Below are 26,293 nucleotides of genomic sequence, written 5' to 3' on the forward strand. Positions count from 1 at the left end.
CACAATATAATATTAAAGTTTAGGCGCAATTTAGATTTTGGCCACTAGATTTGTATTTGTATTTGTATTTATTAAGGATCCCCATTAGCTGCTGCCAAGGCAGCAGCTACTCTTCCTGGGGTCCTGCAAAATTAAGGCAGTTATATACAATTTAAAATATTACATGACATTATATTTCATAGTACTACACCCAATACATTTAGTGTGTTCCCTCAGGCCACTACTCCACTATCACATATTTACAATACAACATCCATGTTAACGTGTGTGTAGAGTGATTGCAGCAGTGTGTGTGCAAAGTTTCAGATTGATCCAGTGAAGCATTGCAATACTGAACTATTTCGTATCAAGTCTACCCAAATGTGCCGAATTGGTCAATTGATACATTTTCAAGTACATAACTATAAAGAACATACAAAAATGATATGGTAATACAAAATGTAAGTTTACACAGTCCCAGGAATGTCATCCATGATGGATCATTAGCTTATAACTAACTTTCACACATCTAGATGGTCGGGCAGGGTGGGTGTGGAGCCAGAGACAGCAGGGGTTCAAACTGTAGAACCCAGTTCCTACATTTGAATATAAAAATTGATTTTATCAAACAAAACTATGCTACATTTTATCTCTGGGACCCTTAGGATGACAAATCAGAGCAAGATTACTGAATTTAAGTACATTATTTACCTTCAGAGGTGAATGTATCAAACCAGTTGCCGTGATACGTTTTTTGTTGTTGTGCACCCTCCTCAAACAATAGCATGGTATTTTTTCACTGTAATAGCTACTCTAAATTGGACAGTGCAGTTAGATTAACAGGAATTTAAGCTTTCTGTCCATATAAGACATGTCTATGTCCTGGAAATTTTGCTGTTACTTACAACAGTCATGCTAATCCCATTAGCGCACATTAGCTCAACCGTCCCCTATACGGGACACCAATCCCGTAGAGGTTAATGCCTAAATTGTAACCTTAAACACTTCGAAATTTGACATTTGGAACAACTTCGGAATTTGACGTTTGAGAAACACGGATGAGCATCTATTCTGACGTGAGACCTTGAGCGCTTGTAGGACATTCCCTCACTCACTCACCCATTTACTCTTTCCCTCACTCAATCACTCCCTCTTTCCCTCACTCTAACTGTGCAGGTGTGTGTGTCTCAGTGTCAGTGTATGGAAGTGCATGTGTGAGCAAGCAATGGTGGTCAATCTAATAACAAAGCACAGGCCCGGCGTAATGGGTGCTGTGAAATACTCAACACGCGCAGGGAGCGGAGTAAGGGACGGAAGGAGAGATAGAGGGAGGGATGAGAGAGGAAGCGGGATTTAGATAGAACTGGACAGAAAAAGGAGGGAGAGAGAGCTAAAGAAAAATCTATCACGTTATTGCCAACATGTTATAATCTTTTATGCGCTCAAAAACATTACATTGTCTTACATACGAAACACCAAAGGACCTCTATCTCAAACCTGACAATAAATTCTGACAGTTCCAGATCCAGACTTTTACTTCAAGGTCACTGAAGCACTTGATTGCTGATGGAAAGGTGAAAACAAAGAAATCCATTCCAGAGAAGTGATTAGTGTACTGTAATGTGTGTGTGCGTGTGTGTCGGCTGTGTGTGTGTGCGTCCGTGCCTGTGCTGTGTAGTCTAATGATACAGAGACGTTTGTAAAGAGGCACTGCTAAAAGAGCAGAAGGCACTCGTCTGTGGTGCAGAAGCAGGAGCAGTATTACAGATCTCAGGCGGACGATAAAAAGCTAGCTGTTCCTGGAAGAGACCCTGATGACTCAGGGGTGCCTAAAAAGGTGCTTGTTGCAGAGGGTGGGACGGTGGAGGTGTGTGTGTGTGTGTGCCGGGGTGTGTGTGTGTGAGTGAGGTTAAACAGGGCCTTGGCATTTGTCAGAGTCTCAAACACAAATTTCCACCTGTCATCCCATCTGGTGCCAGCCATTGCCAAATGCCAACTTTTCACCTTGTCTGTACTGCCAGTTCCTAGGTCAACTATCAAATGTCTGTCCCACACACGGGACCTTTTGGCTCCCATGTCCCTCTGTCTAACCCCCTGGGCACTGGGATCAGGCCAATATTTATCAAGCGTCTCAGAGTGGGAGTGCTGATCTAGGAGGAGTTTTGCCATTTAGATCATAACGAATAGGATTATATTGACATGTGAGACCTGATCCTAGATCAGCACTTCTGAGGTGCTTTATGAATATGGGTCCAGATCTACAGGAAGTCAGGGACATATGTTGATGGCTGTAGATGCGTGTCAGGGGCTGATGTGGATGCGGTGTTGGAGTCAGGCGCAGGACACAGAAGCTTAGTTGATCCGACTTTAATAGTCACAGGAGCAAAATACAAATCCAACGGGCCTCAACAAACAGGAGGCGAGCGAATACGCAAAACAGTGTGTAAAGTGCGAAAAGCACTAACAACAAGAAAACAAATAACCTACACCAACGGACAGGCGTACAACAACACACAACTACAAACAAAACCAAAGGAAACTTATAGGTGACATAATCAATACGAGATATGGAACAGGTGCACTAATCAGACAAGACCAAACAAACATAGATAACATCAAACGGTAGCAGCTAGTACTCCGGGGACGACGAACGCCGAAGCCTGCCCGAACAAGGAGGAGGAGCAGTCTCGGCGGAATTCGTGACAATGCGTATGTTGATGGCTGTATGTTGATGGCTGAAGATAGGTGATTCGTCGCTTGCATATAATTATCAGATTGGGCATTTGTAATCAAAGGTCATAACAATGACCAAATTAGTACCAAATACAATATGTGTAAATACCTGACAATAGACACAAAGGAAGACCATTAGATATGCAGGACATAAGTCTGTTGATGGCTGTAGATTTGTGATTCGCACAGTATGTTAGCATGGAAATAACGGTAAATTAGCAGGGAGGTAATGCAACCATTACAATTAAAGCATGCTAGCTAACTAACTCACTCTTACAGCAATCATACATACAATAGCACATCACAGCTCACAGGAAGCCCCCAATATTTAACAGGTACCATTTCCGGACATACATATGTCTGGAAATGTACATAGTGAACTTGTACACATTGTAAATACGTAAATAGAATGCACCATTTCAGAACGTGACCTACCGCTTGCATATAATTATCAGACTGGGAAGAATAGAGCTTGCTAGCTTGAAGTCCTAAAAAAGGGAAATGTGTTACCAGCCATTCCTATGGGGGAAATTATTGGGGAAAGAATGGGGTTTTGGGATAAACGCCAAAAATAAGGTCTGAGGTTTACACAGGCTTAAGAGATCTTATACGTTTTGTTCTATGTGATAATATCAGTCAGTTAACATGACCTTTATGAATTATGAAGCCTTTATGTGCTTTATGTGCTTGATTACATGAATGCTTCAAATTTCACAAAAAGTGAGCTGATTAAAATTATCTCATAGAACAAAACGTATAAGATCTCCTAAGCCTATGTTTACCACAGACCTTATTTTCAGTGTTTATTCAAAAACCCTACATAATCCCCATTCATTTCCACATAGGCTTTGACCAACGAGCCATGGCGGAGTTACTGCCTACAAAATGACGCCTTTACTATTGTTTTCTATTGACGTTCACAATCTCCCCCTATCTGCAAGCATGACCAATGGCATAACACCTTATATGAATGTACATTTTATTTTCGTGTCAAATCTCCAATTGGCAACCCATCCCTTATGGGATTAATTAACACATAAACAAACATTACAATAATTCACTGTGGTAATTAAATGATAATTCTACTTCCGGTGTTCTCTGCATTGCACATCGCATAAAGAGTGAAAACATGTAAGTTAAAAATCTGTACATAAAAGTAAATAAGGTTATCCAAACAATAAGTATATCCCTAGAGCAATAAAAGAATATACAGTGGGGGAAAAAAGTATTTGATCCCCTGCTGATTTTGTACGTTTGCCCACTGACAAAGAAATGATCAGTCTATAATTTTTATGGTAGGTTTATTTGAACAGTGAGAGACAAAATAACAACAAAAAAATCCAGAAAAACACATGTCAAAAATGTTATCAATTGATTTGCATTTTAATGAGGGAAATAAGTATTTGACCCCCTCTCAATCAGAAAGATTTCTGGCTCCCAGGTGTCTTTTATACAGGTAACGAGCTGAGATTAGGAGCACACTCTTAAAGGGAGTGCTCCTAATCTCAGTTTGTTAACTGTATAAAAGACACCTGTCCACAGAAGCACCTTGGTGAGAAGGTGACAACAGTTGGTGCGATTATTTGCAAATAGAAGAAACACAATATAACTGTCAATCTCCCTCGGCCTGCGGCTCCATGCAAGATCTCACCTCGTGGAGTTGCAATGATCATGAGAACGGTGAGGAATCAGCCCAGAACTACACGGGAGGATCTTGTCAATGATCTCAAGGCAGCTGGGACCATAGTCACCAAGAAAACAATTGGTAACACACTACGCCGTGAAGGACTGAAATCCTGCAGCGCCCGCAAGGTCCCCCTGCTCAAGAAAGCACATATACAGGCCCGTCTGAAGTTTGCCAATGAACATCTGAATGATTCAGAGGAGAACTGGGTGAAACCGTTGTGCTCAGATCGAGCTCTTTGGCATCAACTCAACTCGCTGTGTTTGGAGGAGGAGGAATGCTGCCTATGACCCCAAGAACACCATCCCCACCGTCAAACATGGAGGTGGAAACATTATGCTTTGGGGGTGTTTTTCTGCTAAGGGGACAGGACAACTTCACCGCATCAAAGGGACAATGGACGGGACCATGTACCGTCAAATCTTGGGTGAGAACCTCCTTCCCTCAGCCAGGGCATTGAAAATGGGTCGTGGATGGGTATTCCAGCATGACAATGACCCAAAACACACGGCCAAGGTAACAAAGGAGTGACTCGAGAAGAAGCACATTAAGGTCCTGGAGTGGCCTAGCCAGTCTCCAGACCTTAATCCCATAGGAAATCTGTGGAGGGAGCTGAAGGTTCGAGTTGCCAAACGTCAGCCTCGAAACCTTAATGACTTGGAGAAGATCTGCAAAGAGGAGTGGGACAGAATCCCTCCTGAGATGTGTGCAAACCTGGTGGCCAACTACAAGAAACGTCTGACCTCTGTGATTGCCAACAAGGGTTTTGCCACCAAGTAGTAAGTCATGATTTGCAGAGGGGTCAAATACTTATTTCTCTCATTAAAATGCAAATCAATTTATAAAATGTTTGACATGCGTTTTTCTGGATTTTGTTATTCTGTCTCTCACTGTTCAAATAAAACTACCATAAAAATTATAGACTGATCATTTCTTTGTCAGTGGGCAAACGTACAAAATCAGCAGGGGATCAAATACTTTCTTCCCTCACTGTAAAAACATACATACATACATACATACATACATACATACATACATACATACATACATACATACATACATACATACATAACATATACAGATAAACAAATACAGAAAAAAGAAACAGAAGACATTTGATCCCAGTCTGGCACAAAGAGAGGATTCATATGGGAGACAAGCCTATACACAATCTATATACACACGTGCAATTTACCACATAGAAGCTAAATATTTTTAAAATGTAACTATAGGTAGCTCTTTTTCTTTTATTCCAGGCTTTATCTAAATATTCCGCAAACGGAAATACACAATGGACAAAAAAACATTTTAGTTTCTCCTCATCGCTCAGCCACATAATGCCAGGGTATATCTGGTGAGCTTTCTGGAATAAGAGCAAGCGTATATCGTGGTAGAAAGGGCAATAGAGGATAAAATGAGTTTCATTCTCTATTTCTTCAAGGTCACAATAGTTACATAGTCTTTCCTCTTCCATTTCACAACAATATCGACCTGTTTCAATACGCAGAGGCAATATCCCTGATCTTACCTGTGCACATAGCAATCTCTTGCTTTTAGGTAAGTTATACATAATATATCTCTCACACACAAATTCACCCTTAATCAAACAAAAGGTTCTCAATTTAGGTTTATGATTAATCTCCTCCATCAACAGTTGTATTTAATAATTTCTATGTCTCCCTTAATTTTCGAACAGATGTTCACAGTCAGACTGTTGAAAAAGGTCAGACATTTCAGTTACCCAGGCTCCCCCTATGGATAGATCCCATTGAAAAACTTTACTAGCTATTCTGGCAGTAGACCTTTCAAATAATAAACAACCTTGGCTACACATATTATTGTAATGTAAACTTGCGAACTTGTCACGTCTGACAGCTCCTTGGACACTGGTCTCATAGACTAGACATAACATAGTGAATGTAAATCTGGGACACTCAAATTAGTATGATATGTTACGTTTGGTATGGTTACATAACACAGATTGGTATGGTTACATAAGACAGATGGTTACATTGGGATTGATGGGTGGGTGTATAATGTGAATGTCTAGCAACCCAAAGGTTGCAAGTTTGAATCTCATCACAGACAACTTTAGTATTTTAGCAACTTTTCAACAACTTACTACTTTTTAGCTACTTTGCAACTACTTAGCATGTTAGCGAACCCTTCCCCTAAACCTAACCCACAACATGTAAAATCCTCAAAGGTTGCTGCAAGAAAGCGGCACCACTCTGTCAACAGAGCTGGGTGCTTATTATCGGATGTATAAGGTTAAGAAATCCTACATTTTTTTATATAATGTTAATGATATGTTAGAGAAAGGCGCCACTGAACAATTCAGAACATGAAGAATCATATTGGTCTTGGTAAAATGTATTTTATAACATAAGGAAGTGAAATGTCATCACCAAAGTGTGTTTTCACCCACTCTGGGAAGTTTTTACATATTGTGTATATTTATTTCTTCTGAACACATTTCCGTTTGTTGGCCATGTGAATTCTTGCAAAACATTTCTAAATACGTACTTTTATGTTCGCTAGCTGGACAGGCAAACGCTGCAAAGTACTAAACAGTAAACCAATCAAAAGTTGCGTACAACCTAGGTACCATCTCTGCTGATCATGTACTGCCAATTACGTTCTCAGTACCTACGGTACATAAACACAGCTGGTGATCTCCATCCGAAACTGCTATCAGGTAAAATATTTTTTATATTTGTAGTGCTAATCTATTTAGTTATAGAAACGTGATACCATCAATGAAAGCTGTAAAATAACTCCCAACTTTACTTAGAACGTGTGGTAGAAATATTTAACTCAAAAGTATCTCTCAAAAAACCAGAGCTTGTGAATTCAAAAATATACTTTATTATAGCGCAACAAATTATTATTTATGATAGCGCCGCCCTATGGGAGAGGTGGTCAGGACTTCCTAAGAAGGATAAGCATTCTGCAGGGCAATAGGGTCTCTCTGATCTTTTGAGGTGACAGAATTTTCGTTTAAAGTCAGCACAGTCCCTGTGGCTATGTGGACTTGGTATTACTATCAGTCCCTTTGATGGGGAGGGGGCGCATACTAGACAATTTGTTTTCTTATTAATTATTTTAGCTGAATACTGTGCCCATCTGTACCAATCATTTTGTAATGCTCCCTCCCATAGTCTCCTTAGTTTTGTTGGTGCTTTCATTATTTCTGGTATTACTGCTGGGGCTGAGCAAGATTGTTTATTTTCCTGGTTTCCCCAATTAGTCAAAGACCCCCATACATTTTGAAAGAACCCAGTTGATTCTGCTGTTTCTAATGCTGTCTTTATTGGTTTAGTTGTTACAATAATTGACGGTCCTTGGGTGATTGCCATAGTTGCATTAGCTGTCCCTATCTCTCCTTCCTGTCTAGATTGACACGTGGGAATAGGAGTAATATCAATCGTTGTTATATTATTCCCTTCTGACCATTTAGTGCTAACTATGTCCAAAACGTATTTTGCATCGTTTTCTTGTGTCAATTTCTCTAAGGTAATTTCCCAAGTGGTGTCTCCTTTGTTAATTTCTATTTTACAGCCATATTCATCCCAGATTGCTTCTCCTATTGTTTGATGATTAGCCCACCCACAAAGTGATAATTCTGGCAGAGGTTTGATCCTCCGTATTGAAAAGGATCTTTGAGTTTCTGTAGCTGTCATTTCTTGGTCTGGAATAAAAATACTAGTTCGAGCTGTTTCCAATGGTACCTGCTTTTTTATTCTATTTGTTATTCTAGCTTCAGGGGCCAATTCCTTAAGTACTGGTGAGATCATAAGATGTTTGGCTTGTTTTATATCCATTATTTTTGCATATCTATTCCCTACAAGTTTTAAATTTTTATTTATTTTTGGCTTAACTTCCACACAATGACTCTTTAGGCATTTTATTTTAAACAGTGCATATCCTTCTATCTGACATCTGCCTAGTCTAGGCCAGCCTGTGTACAATATTTGGTCTCTGTTCACAACAGATACTCTTCCTGGTTCAGTAAGGCTATCTCTAGAACACTGTATAGTTGTGGGAGACTCACTACCATCTTTACAAGGTTAACTGCTATTAGTGTTAGAGCAATTCCACAGCTCTTCAGTTGTTGGGGACCATAAGAGTGCAGAGAAGTCAATCGTAGGGAAGTCACTCTCCTCAATGGCAGTGGAGTCACTTTCTTCAATGGCGGGGAAGTCACTCTCCTCTCCATCTCCTGTTGTCCCTCCATTGCCTGGGTGATCGCTTGTGCTTGGGGCATCTGCCATAGCAGGTATCCTATCAGCAGTATTCCCCACATCATCAGGCCCCATCTCTTGACTCTCTGGATTTTCAGGAGGGAGTGCCTGCTGGTCTTCGATGTTGGTGCTGAGGTTCGTACTTGCTTCTTCTTCTTCTTGGACTCCGCCTGGTGATTGACATCCTCAGCTTCCTCATGGCTCGCCGGTGGCAGGCCGGTTCCCTTCGGGACCCTGGTGCAGTTATTCAGATGGTACCACGTTGTCCTTCCTTCCACCTGTATCGCCGTGGGCGTCGCTTGGATCACCGTGTATGGTCCTTCTCTCCTGGGCTCGATCCACTTTCTGCGGAACACTCAGATGTAGACTTGGTCTCCTGGGATCACCAGTCCTGGCTCCTCTGGTCTGGGTTCCGGATCTCTCCTTTTACACAGAATCAATGCATAGTCATGTTAATACAACCTACACAGTTACTCCCTTATATATACATGATTAACATAAGAGACAGTGTCACGCCACCACCATCTTCCAAAGTCCAAGTACCACACATAGTTTCCTTACAAGGGCTATGTGCGCTTCTCTAGGTGGGGCCTCTGTCTCTTATTCTATTATATTGGTGGCATGACTCAGACACTTTCTTAAAAAATAATATTCATACACACATTACAGAACAGTTACACGCTGCATTGACTAAATTCACTATTCAAGCATGCATCTGGATTACAAAGTATCAATCATGTTTCCTATGTTCTACCTTTATCATTTCACAACATTTGTATTAGAAAATTATCTATATATTCCCCCCTTTGGGACTTTCAAAGTCCCAATCAATAAAACAAAAGTTAACATAAAATGAATGTAAGCATGTGCATATACTTATTCTTAGCCTTGCCATCTGTGGTTACATTTTATAAGAATATATATTCAGACCAATGTATCTTCCTCATTGTCTGACCCATCACTATGAGGACGAGGAGCCCAGTCAGGTACTGGTACAAATCCGGAAGATTTCCCTCTAAGCTAACCTCCAATTTTTGCTGATGAACTTTTAAGCATGACAGGCCCATCCACCCCCAGGGACAACCACATACAGACATTCAGGATTGCCAAATGGGCAGTCAATTGGTCCTCCTTTAATATTACGGGGCTTTCCATATTCATTAACATACTGTCCTGTAGCTCCCTGAACAGGGTGTATTTCTTTGGTTGAATTATTAACAATTGTCTGTACAGTCATTTGCTTTACTGTGGTTTGGATCAAAAGTGATTTCAACAAAGGCAGTACACAACAAAATACCATTCCCATTACAACAAGTGCTATGCCTATCATGATCACCATTTTTGTAAACATTGCTCCCCACTTTCCCAAAGTTAAGTCCATCCAATCCCAAGTGTGAGCATCATGCCCAGCATTGTCCTTAACTTCTTTTCGCAGTCCTTTGAGCATAGTCATTACTTCAGTGAATGAACCATCCGGGGCAGTATTATTGGGAATGAAGGTACAACATTCATACCCAAACATAACACAAACTCCACCTTTTTCTGCCAACAGCCAGTTTAAAGCCAATTTTTTTACTTTATTTTATTTCATCTTTATTTAACCAGGTAAGCCAGTTGAGAACAAGTTCTCATTTACAACTGCGACCTGGCCAAGATAAAGCAAAGTAGTGCGATAAAAACAACAACACAGAGTTACATATGGGGTAAACAAAACATAAAGTCAAAAATACAACAGAAAATATATATACAGTGTGTGCGAATGTAGTAAATTATGGAGGTAAGGCAATAAATAGGCCATAGTGCAAAATAGTTACAATTTCGTATTAACACTGGAATGATAGATGTGCAAAAGATGATGCGCAAATAGAGATACTGGGGTGCAAATTAGCAAAATAAATAACAATATGGGGATGAGGTAGTTGGGTGGGCTAATTTCAGAATGGCTGTGTACAGGTGCAGTGATCGGTAAGGTGCTCTGACAACTGATGCTTAAAGTTAGTGAGGGAGTTAGTCTCCAGCTTCAGAGATTTTTGCAGTTCGTTCCAGTCATTGGCAGCAGAGAACTGGAAGGAATGGCGGCCAAAGGACGTGTTGGCTTTGGGGATGACCAGTGAGATATACCTGCTGAGCACAGACTACGGGTGGGTGTTGCTATGGTGACCAGTGAGCTAAGATAAGGCGGGGATTTGTCTAGCAGTGATTTATAGATGACCTGGAGCCAGTGGGTTTGGCGACGAATATGTAGTGAGGGCCAGCTAACAAGAGCGTACAGGTCACAATGGTGAGTAGTATATGGGGCTTTGGTGACAAAACGGATGGCACTGTGATAGACTACATCCAATTTGCTGAGTAACTTGTTGGAGGCTATTTTGTAAATGACATCGCCGAAGTCAAGGATCGGTAGGATAGTCAGTTTTACGAGGGCATGTTTGGCAGTATGAGTGAAGGAGGCTTTGTTGCGAAATAGGAAGCTGATTCTAGATCTAACTTTTGATTGGAGATGCTTAATGTGAGACTGGAAGGAGAGTTTACAGTCTAACCAGACACCTAGGTATTTGTAGTTGTCCACATACTCTAGGTCAGACCCGCCGAGAGTAGTGATTCTAGTCGGGTGGGCGGGTGCAAGCAGCGTTCGGTTGAAGAGCATGCATTTAGTTTTACTAGTGTTTAAGAGCAGTTGGAGGCTACGGAAGGAGTGTTGTATGGCGTTGAAGCTCGTTTGGAGGTTTGTTAACACAGTGTCCAATGAAGGGCCAGATGTACACAAAATGGTGTCGTCCGCATAGAGGTGGATCCGAGCATCACCAGCAGCAAGAGCGACATCATTGATATACACAGAGAATAGAGTCGGCCCAAGAATTGAATCCTGTGGCACCCCCATAGAGACTGCCAGAGGTCCAGACAACAGGCTCTCCGATTTGACACATTGAACTCTATCTGAGAAGTAGTTGGTGAACCAGGCGAGGCAGTCATTTGAGAAACCAAGGCTATTTAGTCTGCCAATAAGAATGCGGTGGTTGACAGAGTCGAAAGCCTTGGCCAGGTCGATGAAGACGGCTGCGCAGTGCTGTCTTTTATCGATCACGGTTATAATATCGTTTAGGACCTTGAGCGTGGCTGAGGTGCACCCATGACCAGCTCGGAAACCAGATTGCATAGCGGAGAAGGTACGGTGGGATTCGAAATGGTCGGTGTTCTGTTTGTTAACTTGGCTTTCAAATACTTTCGTAAGGGCAGGGCAGGATGGATATAGGTCTATAACAGTTTGGATCTAGAGTGTCACCCCCTTTGAAGATGGGAATGACCGCGGTAGTTTTCCAATCTCTGGGGATCTCAGATGTTACGAAAGAGAGGTTGAACAGGCTAGTAATAGGGATTGCAACAATTTCGGCGGCTAATTTTAGAAAGAAAGGGTCCAGATTGTCTAGCCCAGCTGATTTGTAGGGGTCCAGATTTTTCAGCTCTTTCAGAACATCAGCTGTCTGAATTTGTGTGAAGGAGAAGCGGGGGGGCATTGGCAAGTTGCAGCGGAGGGTGCAGAGCTGGTGGCCGGGATAGTGGTAGCCAGGTGGAAAGCATGGCCAGCCGTAGCAAAATGCTTGTTGAAATTCTCGATTATTATAGATTTATCGGTAGTGACAGTGTTTCCTAGCCTCAGTGTTGGGAGGAGGTGCTCTTGGGAGGAGGTGCTCTTATTCTCCATGGATTTACAGTGTCCCAAAACTTTTTGGAGTTAGTGCTACAGGATGCAAATTTCTGTTTGAAAAAGCTAGCCTTTGCTTTCCTAACTGATTGTGTATATTGGTTCCTGACTTCCCTGAAAGGTTGCATATCGCAGGGGCTGTTCGATGCTAATGCAGTACACCACAGGATGTTTTTGTGCTGGTCAAGGGCAGTCAAGTCTGAGGAGAACCAGGGGCTTGTCACGCCCTGGCTCTGGGGACTCTTAAATGTTGAGCCAGGTGTGTAGTTTCTATGTATGTTTTTCTATGTTTAGCTTCTAGATCGTTTAGATCTATGTTGGCCAGGGTGGTTCCCAATCAGAGGCAGCTGTAGCTCGTTGTCTCTGATTGGGGACCATACTTAGGCAGCCTGTTGGCACCAGTTAGTTGTGGGATCTTGTTCCGTATAGGTATGTTATTAGTCTACCTTGGACTTCACGTATCGTTTGTTTGTTGTTTTGTTCGTGTTCAGTACGTTAATAAATATGTACGCTTATCACGCTGCGCCTTGGTCCGTCTCATCCGTAAACGATCATGACAGGGCTATATCTGTTCTTATTTAAGATTGAGAGGAAAGCACTTTTAAAGAACAACCAGGCATCCTCTACTGACGGAATGAGGTCAATATCCATCCAGGATACCCGGGCCAGGTCAATTAGAAAGGCCTGCTCGCTAAAGTTCTTAGGGAGCGTTTGACAGTGATGAGGGGAAGTCGTTTGACCCCGGACCCATTACGGACGCAGGCAATGAGGCAGTATTCTGCCATGTCATTCTACTTGTAGCTTGTACTTGCTCTCCCAGAGCTGTTAACGCAGAGACTGTGTAATTAACCTTTGTTGATTATAGTAAATATAATTGATCCATTCTAGGTTTTTGATGGGTGATATCCAGACGAATATTGATTCAAATCCTGCTTTAATTTCATCTCTATTATTCTGTGCGTCCTGGTTTGTTGTTTTTACTACCTCCCATTCTGATATAACTACTTCCTGAAGCATTTGTACTCTAGCACATATTCCCATACATCCTCTAGGCAAACTGGTTCTAAGTCATTGTTCTCCACATACCCAAAATAAATCTGCAACTGCTAACGATTGCTCCTCATAAGGAGAGATCTGTGGCAGTGATAGTGTCTGCTTCTCTCATTCCCCATGGTCACCAGGCCCTCCATTAGTCACTATCACTCCAGTGCTTGACCCTGCCGCCTGATAGGTTGCCCTTCGAGGGGTGTTTGCGTTCCAGGAGATATCGCTATCTAAGTGCCATGTGGTCTCACACTTTCCCATACATTTTCCCAAATCATGTTCCCCATTTGTTTTGTTGTAGCATTCATACTTCTGCTCATAATCTATTCGATATTTCTCTGGTGTTTCCATTTTTCTTGGTTCTATTCTGACATCTAATTTTTTACACCACTCCCCCCATCCTGCTTGATTATAGTATTTGTGGTGGTCAGGACTTCCTTAGAAGGATAAGCATTCTGCAGGGCAATAGGGTCTCTCTGATCTTTTGAGGTGACAGGATTTTCATTTAAAGTCAGCACAGTCCCTGTGGCTATGTGGACTTGGTATTACTATCAGTTCCTTTGATGGGGAGGGGGCGCATACTAGACAATTTGTTTTCTTATTAATTATTTTAGCTGAATACTGTGCCCATCTGTACCAATCATAGTTTTGTTGGTGCTTTCATTATTTCCGGTATTACTGCTGGGGCTGAGCTAGATTGTTTATTTTCCTGGTTTCCCCAATTAGTCAAAGACCCCCATACATTTTGAAAGAACCCAGTTGATTCTGCTGTTTCTAATGCTGTCTTTATTGGTTTAGTTGTTACAATAATTGACGGTCCTTGGGTGATTGCCATAGTTGCATTAGCTGTCCCTATCTCTCCTTCCTGTCTAGATTGACGCGTGGGAATAGGAGTAATATCAATCGTTGTTATATTATTCCCTTCTGACCATGAAGTGCTAACTATTTCCAAAACGTATTTTGCATCGTTTTCTTGTGTCAATTCCTCTAAGGTAATTTCCCAAGTGGTGTCTCCTTTGTTAATTTCTATTTTACAGCCATATTCATCCCAGATTGCTTCTCCTATTGTTTGATGATTAGCCCACCCACAAAGTGATAGTTCTGGCTGAGGTTTGATCCTCCGTATTGAAAAGGATCTTTGAGTTTCTGTAGCTGTCATTTCTTGGTCTGGAATAAAAATACTAGTTCGAGCTGTTTCCAATGGTACCTGCTTTTTTATTCTATTTGTTATTCTAGCTTCAGGGGCCAATTCCTTAAGTACTGGTGAGATCATAAGATGTTTGGCTTGTTTTATATTCATTATTTTTGCATATCTATTCCCTACAAGTTTTCCATTTGTATTTATTTTTGGCTTAACTTCCACACAATGATTTTTTAGGCATTTTATTTTAAACAGTGCATATCCTTCTATCTGACATCTGCCTAGTCTAGACCAGCCTGTGTACAATATTTGGTCTCTGTTCACAACAGATACTCTTCCTGGTTCAGTAAGGCTATCTCTAGAATACTGTATAGTTGTGGGCAGACTCACTACTATCTTTCCTAGGTTAACTGCTATTAGTGTTAGAGCAATTCCACAGCTCTTCAGTTGTTGGGGACCATAAGAGGGCAGAGAAGTCAATCGTAGGGAAGTCACTCTCCTCAATGGCAGGGGAGTCACTTTCTTCAATGGCGGGGAAGTCACTCTCCCCTCCCACTCCTGTTGTCCCTCCATTGCCTGGGTGATCGCTTGGGGCATCTGCCATAGCAGGTATCCTATCAGCAGTATTCCCCACATCATCAGGCCCATCTCCTGACTCTCTGGATTTTCAGGAGGGAGTGCCTGCTGGCCTTCGATATTGGTGCTGAGGCTCGTACTTGCTTCTTCTTCTTCTTGGACTCCGCCTGGTGATTGACATCCTCAGCTTCCTCATGGCTCGCCCTTTGGACCCTGGTGCAGTGATTCAGATGGTACCACGTTGTACTTCCTTCCACCTGTATCGCCGTGGGCGTCGCTCGGATCACCATATATGGTCCTTCTCTCCTGGGCTCGTTCCACTTTCTGCGGAACATTCGGATGTAGACTTGGTCTCCTGGGATCACCGGTCCTGGCTCCTCTGGTCTGGGTTCCGGTTCTCACCTTTTTTTCCTGGAGATAGATCACTTTATGTTTAGCAGTTAGTTGTCTTACATATGCTTTAAGCTCCATCTCTAATTGTTCCAATGAGGGTCCTTTGTAGGGCCCTCTCAGAACTGGCACTGGCATGGGTCGACCCGTAAGCATTTCATGCGGGGTTAGGTGCGTATTTCTGTTAGTTTGCATGCGATAGCTCATTAAAGCTAGTGGTAGTGCATCCACCCAATTGAGCTTTGCACTGGTGCAGATTTGATTCAGTTTAGCCTTGAGGGTTCCATTTATTCTCTCAACCATTCCTTGCGACTGCGGGTGATATACACACCCCAGTCTCTGCTTAATCTTTAACTGCTGTAGTACTTGCTTCACCGTTTTCTGAATAAATGCTGATCCATTGTCTGAACTGATTTCTGTCGGTACTCCAAATCTGGGTATTACTTCTCTGGTTAGAAATTTGATTACTGTCCCTGATCCTAGATCTGCTGATGGTACCACCTCTACCCATCTGCTAAATCTATCTATGATCACTAGCATGTATCTTTTGCCATTCACCTTTTTTATTATATCTACATAGTCCATGACTAGGTGTCAAAATGGTCCCTCTGGGACTGGTACAGTATGTGACCTATAGGCGTAGTTATTCCTTTTTGTATATTGTTTTGTGCACACACCTCACATTTTGTTAATGCCTCATCTACCATTCCCTGTAGATATGGTGACCAGTATCCCTGTTTTTTAATTTTCCTTATCACTTCCCCCCTTGCGCAATGGTCAAAACCATGCACATTAGTTATCAGCAGATTGAGCAACATAATGGGTGCTACTATGGTTCCTTCATGAAACCTCCATAGTCCTGTCACATCTTTGGTGGTCCCTCTTTGGTGCCACATTGTTTGTTCATAAGGTCCTGCCCTTTCCTGCATCCTAATTATGTTGCCTGGCTGTGGTATGGATTAAATAATGACCATTGGTGCCTGTCTTTTTGGAAGCTTCATCAGCCGCATTGTTTCCTTTGATTACAAGCCCATTTCCTTTCTTATGCGCCTGACACTTTATTATCGCGAGTTTTGTGGGGTACATTAACGCCGTCATTAATTTTACAATCTGCTCGTGGTGTTGTATGGGTGTACCATCACTTTTCCTAAACCCTCGTTGTTTCCAGACTGCCCCAAATAAATGACATACCCCATGTGCATATGCCGAATCAGTATAAATGTTAACTGTCTTTCTTTTTCCTAGGATGCAGGCTGCGGTGACTGCTTTTAGTTCGGCTAACTGGGCTGAGCATGGCTGCGGACAGTATTCTGCTATCACTTCTTTAAACTCCTTTCCTTGTTTTTGTACTGCTGCATAGCCTGCATGATTTCCCATATGATCTTTATAACAGGACCCATCCACAAAATATTATTCTATGTACTCTTCCCCCACATTAAGCAACGGGGTTGACTCTAGGTCTGGTCTAAGTCTGGTAAATGTCAAGGAGTCTGCTACACAGTCATGTGCCTGTCCCTCAAATTCCAAAGGAATTCTCTCAGCAGAGTCATGTATTCTAAAGTTCTGGCATTGGTAAGAACAAACTTTCCTTTACAGTGGGGAAAAAAAGTATTTAGTCAGCCACCAATTGTGCAAGTTCTCCCACTTAAAAAGATGAGACAGGCCTGTAATTTTCATCATAGGTACACGTCAACTATGACAGACAAAATGAGAAAAAAATATCCAGAAAATCACATTGTAGGATTTTTTATGAATTTATTTGCAAATTATGGTGGAAAATAAGTATTTGGTCAATAACAAAAGTTTCTCAATACTTTGTTATATACCCTTTGTTGGCAATGACACAGGTCAAACGTTTTCTGTAAGTCTTCACAAGGTTTTCACACACTGTTGCTGGTATTTTGGCCCAGTCCTCCATGCAGATCTCCTCTAGAGCAGTGATGTTTTGGGGCTGTCGCTGGGCAACACAGACTTTCAACTCCCTCCAAAGATTTTCTATGGGGTTGAGATCTGGAGACTGGCTAGGCCACTCCAGGACCTTGAAATGCTTCTTACGAAGCCACTCCTTCTTTGCCCGGGCGGTGTGTTTGGGATCATTGTCATGCTGAAAGACCCAGCCACGTTTAATCTTCAATGCCCTTGCTGATGGAAGGAGGTTTTCACTCAAAATCTCATGATACATGGCCCCATTCATTCTTTCCTTTACACGGATCAGTCGTCCTGGTCCCTTTGCAGAAAAACAGCCCCAAAGCATGATGTTTCCACCCCCATGCTTCACAGTAGGTATGGTGTTCTTTGGATGCAACTCAGCATTCTTTGTCCTCCAAACACGACGAGTTGAGTTTTTACCAAAAAGTTATATTTTGGTTTCATCTGACCATATGACATTCTCCCAATCCTCTTCTGGATCATCCAAATGCACTCTAGCAAACTTCAGACGGGCCTGGACATGTACTGGCTTAAGCAGGGGGACACGTCTGGCAATGCAGGATTTGAGTCCCTGGCGGCGTAGTGTGTTACTGATGGTAGACTTTGTTACTTTGGTCCCAGCTCTCTGCAGGTCATTCACTAGGTCCCCCCGTGTGGTTCTGGGATTTTTGCTCACCGTTCTTGTGATCATTTTGACCCCACGGGGTGAGATCTTGCGTGGAGCCCCAGATCGAGGGAGATTATCAGTGGTCTTGTATGTCTTCCATTTCCTAATAATTGCTCCCACAGTTGATTTCTTCAAACCAAGCTGCTTACCTATTGCAGATTCAGTCTTCCCAGCCTGGTGCAGGTCTACAATTTTGTTTCTGGTGTCCTTTGACAGCTCTTTGGTCTTGGCCATAGTGGAGTTTGGAATGTGACTGTTTGAGGTTGTGGACAGGTGTCTTTTATGCTGATAACAAGTTCAAACAGGTGCCATTAATACAGGTAACGAGTGGAGGACAGAGGAGCCTCTTAAAGAAGAAGTTACAGGTCTGTTAGAGCCAGAAATCTTGCTTGTTTGTAGGTGACCAAATACTTATTTTCCAACATAATTTGTAAATAAATTCATTGAAAATCCTACAATGTGATTTTCTGAAATATTTTTTCTCAATTTGTCTGTCATAGTTGACGTGCACCTATGATGAAAATTACAGGCCTCTCTCATCTTTTTAAGTGGGAGAACTTGCACAATTGGTGGCTGACTAAATACTTTTTTTCCCCACTGTATCTGTCAGCTCCACTATTTTATGGTGTGTGTGTATTGTTACTGGATATCCCATGGTAATGGTGGATGCCTTCTCATATGCATATTGTAACGCAGCTAAGCCTTGATAGCAGGGTGGGTATCCCTGGGCAACAGAGTCCAATTGAGTACTATAATACGCAATGGGCTGTTTTCGTCTTCCACTGCATGTTTCTTGCATAAGTAACGCCGTCGCATACCTATCACATCTGTTTGTCACATACAACAAGAATGGTTTTGTATAATCTGGGGTTGCTAGATCCGGAGCGGACTGCATCTCTTTTTTCATTGTTTCAAATGCAGTTAGGGCATCACTGTTCCATTCAAGACTTGGTCTAAGGTCTAGCTGTCCTGCTTCTTTCATGATTTCTCGCAGAGGAGCTGTTTTAACCACATAATATCTAGTCTGAGCTGAATCCAGTCATCCCTAAGAACGTCATCATCTGCACAACTGTTTGAGGAAGCGGCGCTTTGCTAATTCCTTCTAGTTGTCCTGGCGCTATTGCCTTTGTTCCATGCACAATTGTTCGTCCTAGGTATTCAACTTGGTATTGGCAGTACTGAAGTTTTGTTTTTGACACCTTGTGTCCTCCTTCTGCCAGTCGCTTTAAAACCTTCATAGAATCAGCATGGCATTGTTCCAAGGAGGGGGCACAGATCAACAGATCATCCACATACTGAATCAATGTTCCTTCAAGTATCAGATCTTCCAGGTCTGCTCTTAGAACCTGATTGAACACAGTAGGAGAATGCTTAAATCCCTGTGGAGTTCGGGTATATGTGTACTGTTTACCTTTGTATGTAAATGCAAACAAATGTCTGCATTATTCCGCCAGGGGCACACAAAAAAATGCTCCACGTAGATCAATTACTGTAAAGTTCTTGGCTTCTGGGGGAACGTTGGTCAGTAGCGTGTGAGGATTTGGAACTTCAGCAGGCCAGTCTTGTACTATGTCATTTATGGCCCTTAAATCATGGACTAGCCTCCACTTCTTCCCATCTGCTTTAAGAACCGGCAACAGAGGTGTATTACAACAACTTTGTGTTTCTATAAGCACTCCTGATTTTATCAGACCCTCGATTGTCATGCTGATACCCTCCCCTACTTCAGGTTTCATATGGTATTGAGCCTTCCAAGGGGGCTTGGCATCTGGTTTTGTCTTGATGCATACAGGACTTGCTGATTTTACCAATCCAACATCTGTATCATGTTGTGACCATACCTCATGTGGTATGTTTCTCTCCATTTCCTGTTTTTGCTGGTTCTCTGGTTCTGTTACTTCCCCTAGCTGTATTAGCTGTTGGGCTGTAACTTCCACCTCCCTTGGGTCTCCAGTCATTACTGTGGTAGTTAATATCTTAATGAGAGCTTTATCTTTTGAGTGATGAATCAGTTTTGTTCCATTGACTTGTTTTTGCTCGCTTCATCATGGGGCCCAAATCCTTGGCCTCCATTCCCTTGTTTACTAGTAAAGTAATGTGTGGGGCAGCATCAGAAACATTATACCATTTTGCCACAAAGTCTGAGCCGTCCCTGTCCGTTACCTCCATTGCTGCTCCCTGTTTTCCTATGACTATGTACTGAGACATAATTTATACTGATTTCCCATTTGTGTTTAACAACCACAGCTGTTCTAAAAGATCATCACAATAGGGATCGTATTGCATTGTGCAATGATATTCTGATTTTCCTCTATCTGCTTCTGGTATCTGAGCCTGAATAAACCTACCCCACTTCTTGACTGTCTTATCTACTTCTGTCTCAATGCCCCCTAACCAATATACATTTGCTGTGCCCTGTGTCATTACCATTTGTAAGTTTAACCCTGCTTTATCTATAATTACCCCTTCAGAGGAACACCGAATTTGTATACCCATTTTGCATAGGGCATCTCTTCCTAATAAGTTGACAGGGGTGTGTTCTGAGACGAGTATAGGGAGGGTTGCGGATTTGTCATCGGCTGTCAGGCGAACTGGAGCTGTCATTGGAATTAACTGTGTTTGTCCCGAGAATCCTACAGTTTTGGCGTATTTGCCAGACATGGGGAGGTGAGAGGCATAATTTGGACTTACACAAGTGTAAGTGGCTCCAGTATCTATCATCATGGGTGTGCCTCTATTTTCTATTTGAACCTGCAGCATAGGTTCTTGATCAGCTCGCGTAGTTAACACTGGAAACTGACCCTCACTTGTAGGATTCTCTGGGCACCCCTAGTACCCCTGATTGGGCCCCGCCCATGGGTTCACAGGACCTTGGAATTGTTTCTGATTTTGTTGCCAGCCGGCAGTTTGTTTCCAATTACTTTGGTTTCTGTTCCCCTGTTGTTGCCAGGGGTTTGTGGGGCAGTTTCGTCTGGTATGCCTTGGCTTTTGGCATCCCCAGCAGGTTCCAGGTGGCCCTTGTGGGCCCCGGTTTCCTCCTTTTTGATTGTTTTGCAGAGGTTTTTGTTGTCTATTGTTATTATTCCATTGCTGGGGTTGTTGTGCATACACATTCACTACTGGGGGTGTGGGTTGCACTTGGGCCTGTGGCGCGGGAAGCAGTTGTGGCCCTCCGGAGGAGACTGCAGCCACCATTCCTGTCTCAGTCATAGGTGCTGTTACTGGAGCCTGGATTTTCTTCTTCCCTCTGCTTGTCAGTTCTTCCAGTTGGAGTTGAGTCAGCTTTCTCTGAATGTCTCTCACCTATTCTGTGAGTCTCTGTTCATCCTTTCTGTGTTTTTCTACTGCATGTATCACATGGTCACAGAATTCTTTGTGTGACTTTGAGGTTAGTCCTACCACATCCTCCAGCCTGCTTTTCACTGGCTGGGGCAGGGCCTCTATCACTGAGTTTCGGAACAGAGTTGTCATTAGTGGGTCCCCTTCTGGATCTCGTTCTGTTTCATCTGTTCGTGTAGGTAGGCAGCTGGATTCTCCATTTCCCCCAGCATTCCCCCTTTTAGTGACTTGGGATCAATTCTCGCCGGATATTCCAGTCTCAGTGCTCGCCAGACTTCAGGGCGGTGTGAGTTAAAGTCCATCCCGTCTCCTTGCGGGTCACTCACTTCTCTTCCCAGGTCACTGTTGCTCAGTACATCCTCCATTTTTGTCTTTCCTATCACCCTTGCCAACAGTGCCTTCAGATCCCCCACAGCCAGCAGTTTCCCCATGGTTTGCTCCTCAAAGGTTCTTATCCATTTTCCTGCCCCATCATGCAAATCTGGCAGGCGGGCAACCAATCCTTCCAGGTCCTGCGATCCCCATGGAACATAATGTGCCTGAGTACCTTTTTATTAAGATTGGATATTGCCCCTCATATTTTTCAGGTTTTTTCAGTGTTCTCCTATTCCACACTCTTTCCTCCCTTACTTCTTGGTTGCAGACTCCCCCCCATATTTCAGCCATTGCTCTTTCTTCCTCCTCCTCTGGTTCCCTGTCAGTCTGTTGTCTAACCCAGTTCTGTTCTCTCTCCCTTTCTTCCTTTTTCATCAATTTTCTCGTCATTTTGTCTATTTCTCTTCCTATTAGTTCGTTTGTTGCTTCGATAGTTGTCATGTCTTCATCCAGAGATTTCCCATCGTCTTCTTTTGTCATCTTCATTTTTTCTAAAGCCTCTCTTAACCTTCCATAGCAGTCCAATCTGTTTGGCTTTGTTTCTGCCCTTTGTTTGATTCTTCCTGCTTCTTTCGGGTCCTTTTCTCTCCTTTGGGAAGATGTAAAAGGAGTTCTTTCTTCTTCCATTTCTATTTCTCCTTTTATTGATACTACTCCAGACACCTGTGGATATTGTCCACCAGTGTATGGCGGAGGTCCCGTGGACCAGTCCACTTCCTTTCTGTTGGTTTTCTCATCATTCTTTCTCAACATGTTTCTGGCTTCTTGTATGTTTTTTTTTAGCAGTCCTTCTCCCTCTATTTTAAACATGTTGAGTACTTATTTTTCTCTTTCTCTTTTGGCCTTCCTCTTCTTTCCTGTGTCTTTTGTTTTATAATTTTTTATTAGTGTTTCCATTTCCTCACACACTGAGACGTCAAACGTTCCTCCTTCTGGCCATTTGGTGCCCATCTTCCTGGTGCGTTGTTCCCATTTTTTAGATGTTTTTGTTATTTCTCCCTAGCACTCAGGATTTCTACCGCCGTTTTATTCATATTTATGGCCTGTATTTTTGAATTCCCCAATGCCAGTCCCAAGTTCAACCCTTTTTGTTGATCTATTTTAATATTTGTCCTATTTTTTGTTCCCTAATTCCTTTTAATATTGGTACTTGCTTTTCTCTTATTGTTAATCTGTTCGTGCCTTTGATTATTTTAGCCAGAACTTATTTATCATAAATGTGTGTTTGGTTATTTTTCATATCTCCTAATGTCCACTTTTCTCTTGTGTGGAACACCTCATGAATCTTCCCCTTGCATATCTTTCCTATTTTCCAACCACTGAATATCTAGTTATCATAAATATATGTTCGGTTTTTCTCTTATCTTTCCTGATGTCCACTTTTCTTTTGTGTGGAACACCTCATGAATCTTTCCTTTGCTCGTGTTTTTCTTAACTTCAAACCACTTAACTGTATGTGTGTTTCTACCCCTAGTACTTTAATGGGCTTTCACACACCGTTCACTCTTCCTCTCTCAGTGTGAGACCGGTTGTGTCCTCTCTACCAGGTTACACTTAAGCAACGATCCAGAAGATGTGCGCCAACCTTTCCCCACCAAAGACAGAAACTTTCACACTTTTTTTTTTTAGTATTTCAATCACACATACAGTTGAAGTCTGAAGTTTACATACACTTAGGTTGGAGTCATTAAACTTCGTTTTTTCAACCACTCCACAAATTTCTTGTTAACAAACTATAGTTTTTGCAAGTCAGTTAGGACATCTACTTTGAGCATGAGACAAGTAATTTTTCCAACAATTGTTTACAGACAGATTATTTCACTTATAATTCACTGTATCACAATTCCAGTGGGTCAGAAGTTTACATACACTAAGTTGACTGTGCCTTTAAACAGCTTGGAAAATTCCAGAAAATGATGTCATGGCTTTAGAAATTTCTTATAGGCTAATTGACATAATTTGAGTCAATTGGAGGTGTACCTGTGGATGTATTTCAAGGCGTACCTTCAAACTCAGTGCCTTTTTGCTCGACATCATGGGAAAATCTAAAGAAATCAGCCAAGACCTCAGAGAAAAAATTGTAGACCTCCACAAGTCTGGTTCATCCTTGGGAGCAATTTCCAAACACCTGAAGGTACCACATTCATCTGTACAAACAATAGTACGCAAGTATAAACACCATGGGACCACGCAGCCGTCATACCGCTCAGGAAGGAGACGCATTCTGTCACCTAGAGATGAACGTACTTTAGTGCGAAAAGTGCAAATCAATCCCGGAACAACAGCAAAGGACCTTGTGAAGATGCTGGAGGAAACAGGTACAAAAGTATCTATATCCACAGTAAAACGAGTCCTATATCGACATAACCTGAAAGGCCGCTCAGCAAGGAAGAAGCCACTGCTCCAAAACCACCATACTGTCAGAGTGGTGTGTGTAGATGAGTGGAAAGGAATCAAGCGCAGGAACCAGGATGACTTCAACCGTCTTTTATGTTACTGTTCAACACGTGAACAAAATAGTCGCCTACCCAACCGGGTGGCGCAAAACAATTACGCACAACACAGTGCGAAAATACACATGAAAAGCGCACGCAGTGCGAACTCTCGGGACACGCCAACAACGAGAGAAAATAGACCATACAGAGGCAGTCTGACAACAAACAATCACGCATAACACCTGACCCAAACACACGAACTAAATAAGGGAACAATTAAGACACAAATAAGGGACAGGTGTTATGAACAGACAAAACCAAAAGAACATGAAACATAGAACGGTGGCAGCTAGTACTCCGGAGACGACGACCGCCGAAGCCTGCCCGAACAAGGAAGAGGAGCAGCCTCGGCCGAAACCGTGACAGTACCCCCCCCTTGACGCGCGGCTCCAGCCGTGCGCCGACCCGGAGCTCGGGGACGACCCGGACGACGCGGAGCAGGGCGCGCAGGATGACCCCGATGGAAATCGGTCAGTAGGGACTGGTCTAATACGTCCCTCCTTGGCACCCAGCACCGCTCCTCCGGGCCGTACCCCTCCCACTCCACGAGATATTGAAGACCCCCCATCCGGCGTCTAGAGTCCAGGATGGACCTCACGGTGTACGCCGGAGCCCCCTCGATGTCCAACGGGGGCGGAGGAGTCTCCTCAATCTCAAAGTCCTGGAGTGGACCAGCTACCACCGGCCTGAGGAGAGACACATGGAACGAGGGGTTAATATTTTTGTAATCAACAGGTAGTTCTAACCTATAACTCACCTCGTTCAATCTCCTCAGGACTTTAAATGGCCCCACAAACCGCCGACCCAGCTTCCGGCAGGGCAGGCGGAGGGGCAGGTTTCTGGTTGAGAGCCAGACTCGATCTCCAGGTGCGTACACTGGCCCCTCACTGCGGTGTAGGTCGGCGCTCGTCTTCTGTCGACGTATGGCACGCTGCAGATGGACGTGTGCAGCGTCCCACGTCTCCTCCGAGCGCCGCACCCACTCATCCACAGCGGGGGCCTCGATCTGGCTCTCATGCCATGGTGCCAGAACCGGCTGGTACCCTAACACACACTGAAAAGGGGTTAGTTGGGTGGAGGAGTGGCGAAGAGAGTTCTGTGCCATCTCGGCCCAGGGCACATATCTCGCCCACTCCTCCGGCCGGCCCTGACAGTATGACCTCAGAAACCTACCCACATCCTGGTTGACACGTTCAACCTGCCCATTACTCTCCGGGTGGTACCCCGAGGTAAGGCTTACCGAAACCCCCAACCGTTCCATAAATGCTCTCCACACTCTAGAGGTGAACTGGGGGCCTCGGTCAGACACTATATCCTCGGGTACCCCGTAATGCCGGAAGACATGGGTGAACAGAGCCTCAGCGGTCTGTAGGGCAGTGGGTAGACCCGGCATGGGAAGGAGACGACAGGCCTTAGAGAACCGATCCACAACGACCAGGATGGTAGTATTCCCCTGTGAGGGGGGAAGGTCGGTAACAAAATCCACCGAGAGGTGGGACCAGGGTCGTTGTGGAATAGGCAGGGGTTGTAACTTACCCCTGGGCAAATGTCTGGGCGCCTTACACTGGGCACACACCGAACAGGAGGAGACATAAATCCTCACATCCCTAGCTAACGTTGGCCACCAGTACTTCGTGCTAAGGCAGTGCACTGTCCGGCCGATACCCGGATGGCCAGAGGAGGGGGACGTATGAGCCCAACAAATGAGGCGATCGCGTACCTCGAGCGGAACGTACGTCCGACCCACAGGACACTGTGGAGGACTCGGGTCGGTGCGTAACGCCCGCTCGATCTCACCATCAACCTCCCACACCACCGGAGCAACCAGACAAGACTCCGGTAGTATGGGCGTGGACTCAACTGACCTCTCCTCTGCGTCATACCGCCGAGACAGAGCATCTGCCTTCCCGTTCTGGGACCCAGGGATGTATGTGATCTTAAACACAAACCGGGCTAGGAACATAGTCCAGCGAGCCTGGCGAGGATTCAGTCTC

Source organism: Coregonus lavaretus, assembly GCF_964263955.1.
Source record: "Coregonus lavaretus genome assembly, chromosome: 1".
In the NCBI taxonomy this organism is placed as follows: domain Eukaryota; kingdom Metazoa; phylum Chordata; class Actinopteri; order Salmoniformes; family Salmonidae; genus Coregonus; species Coregonus lavaretus.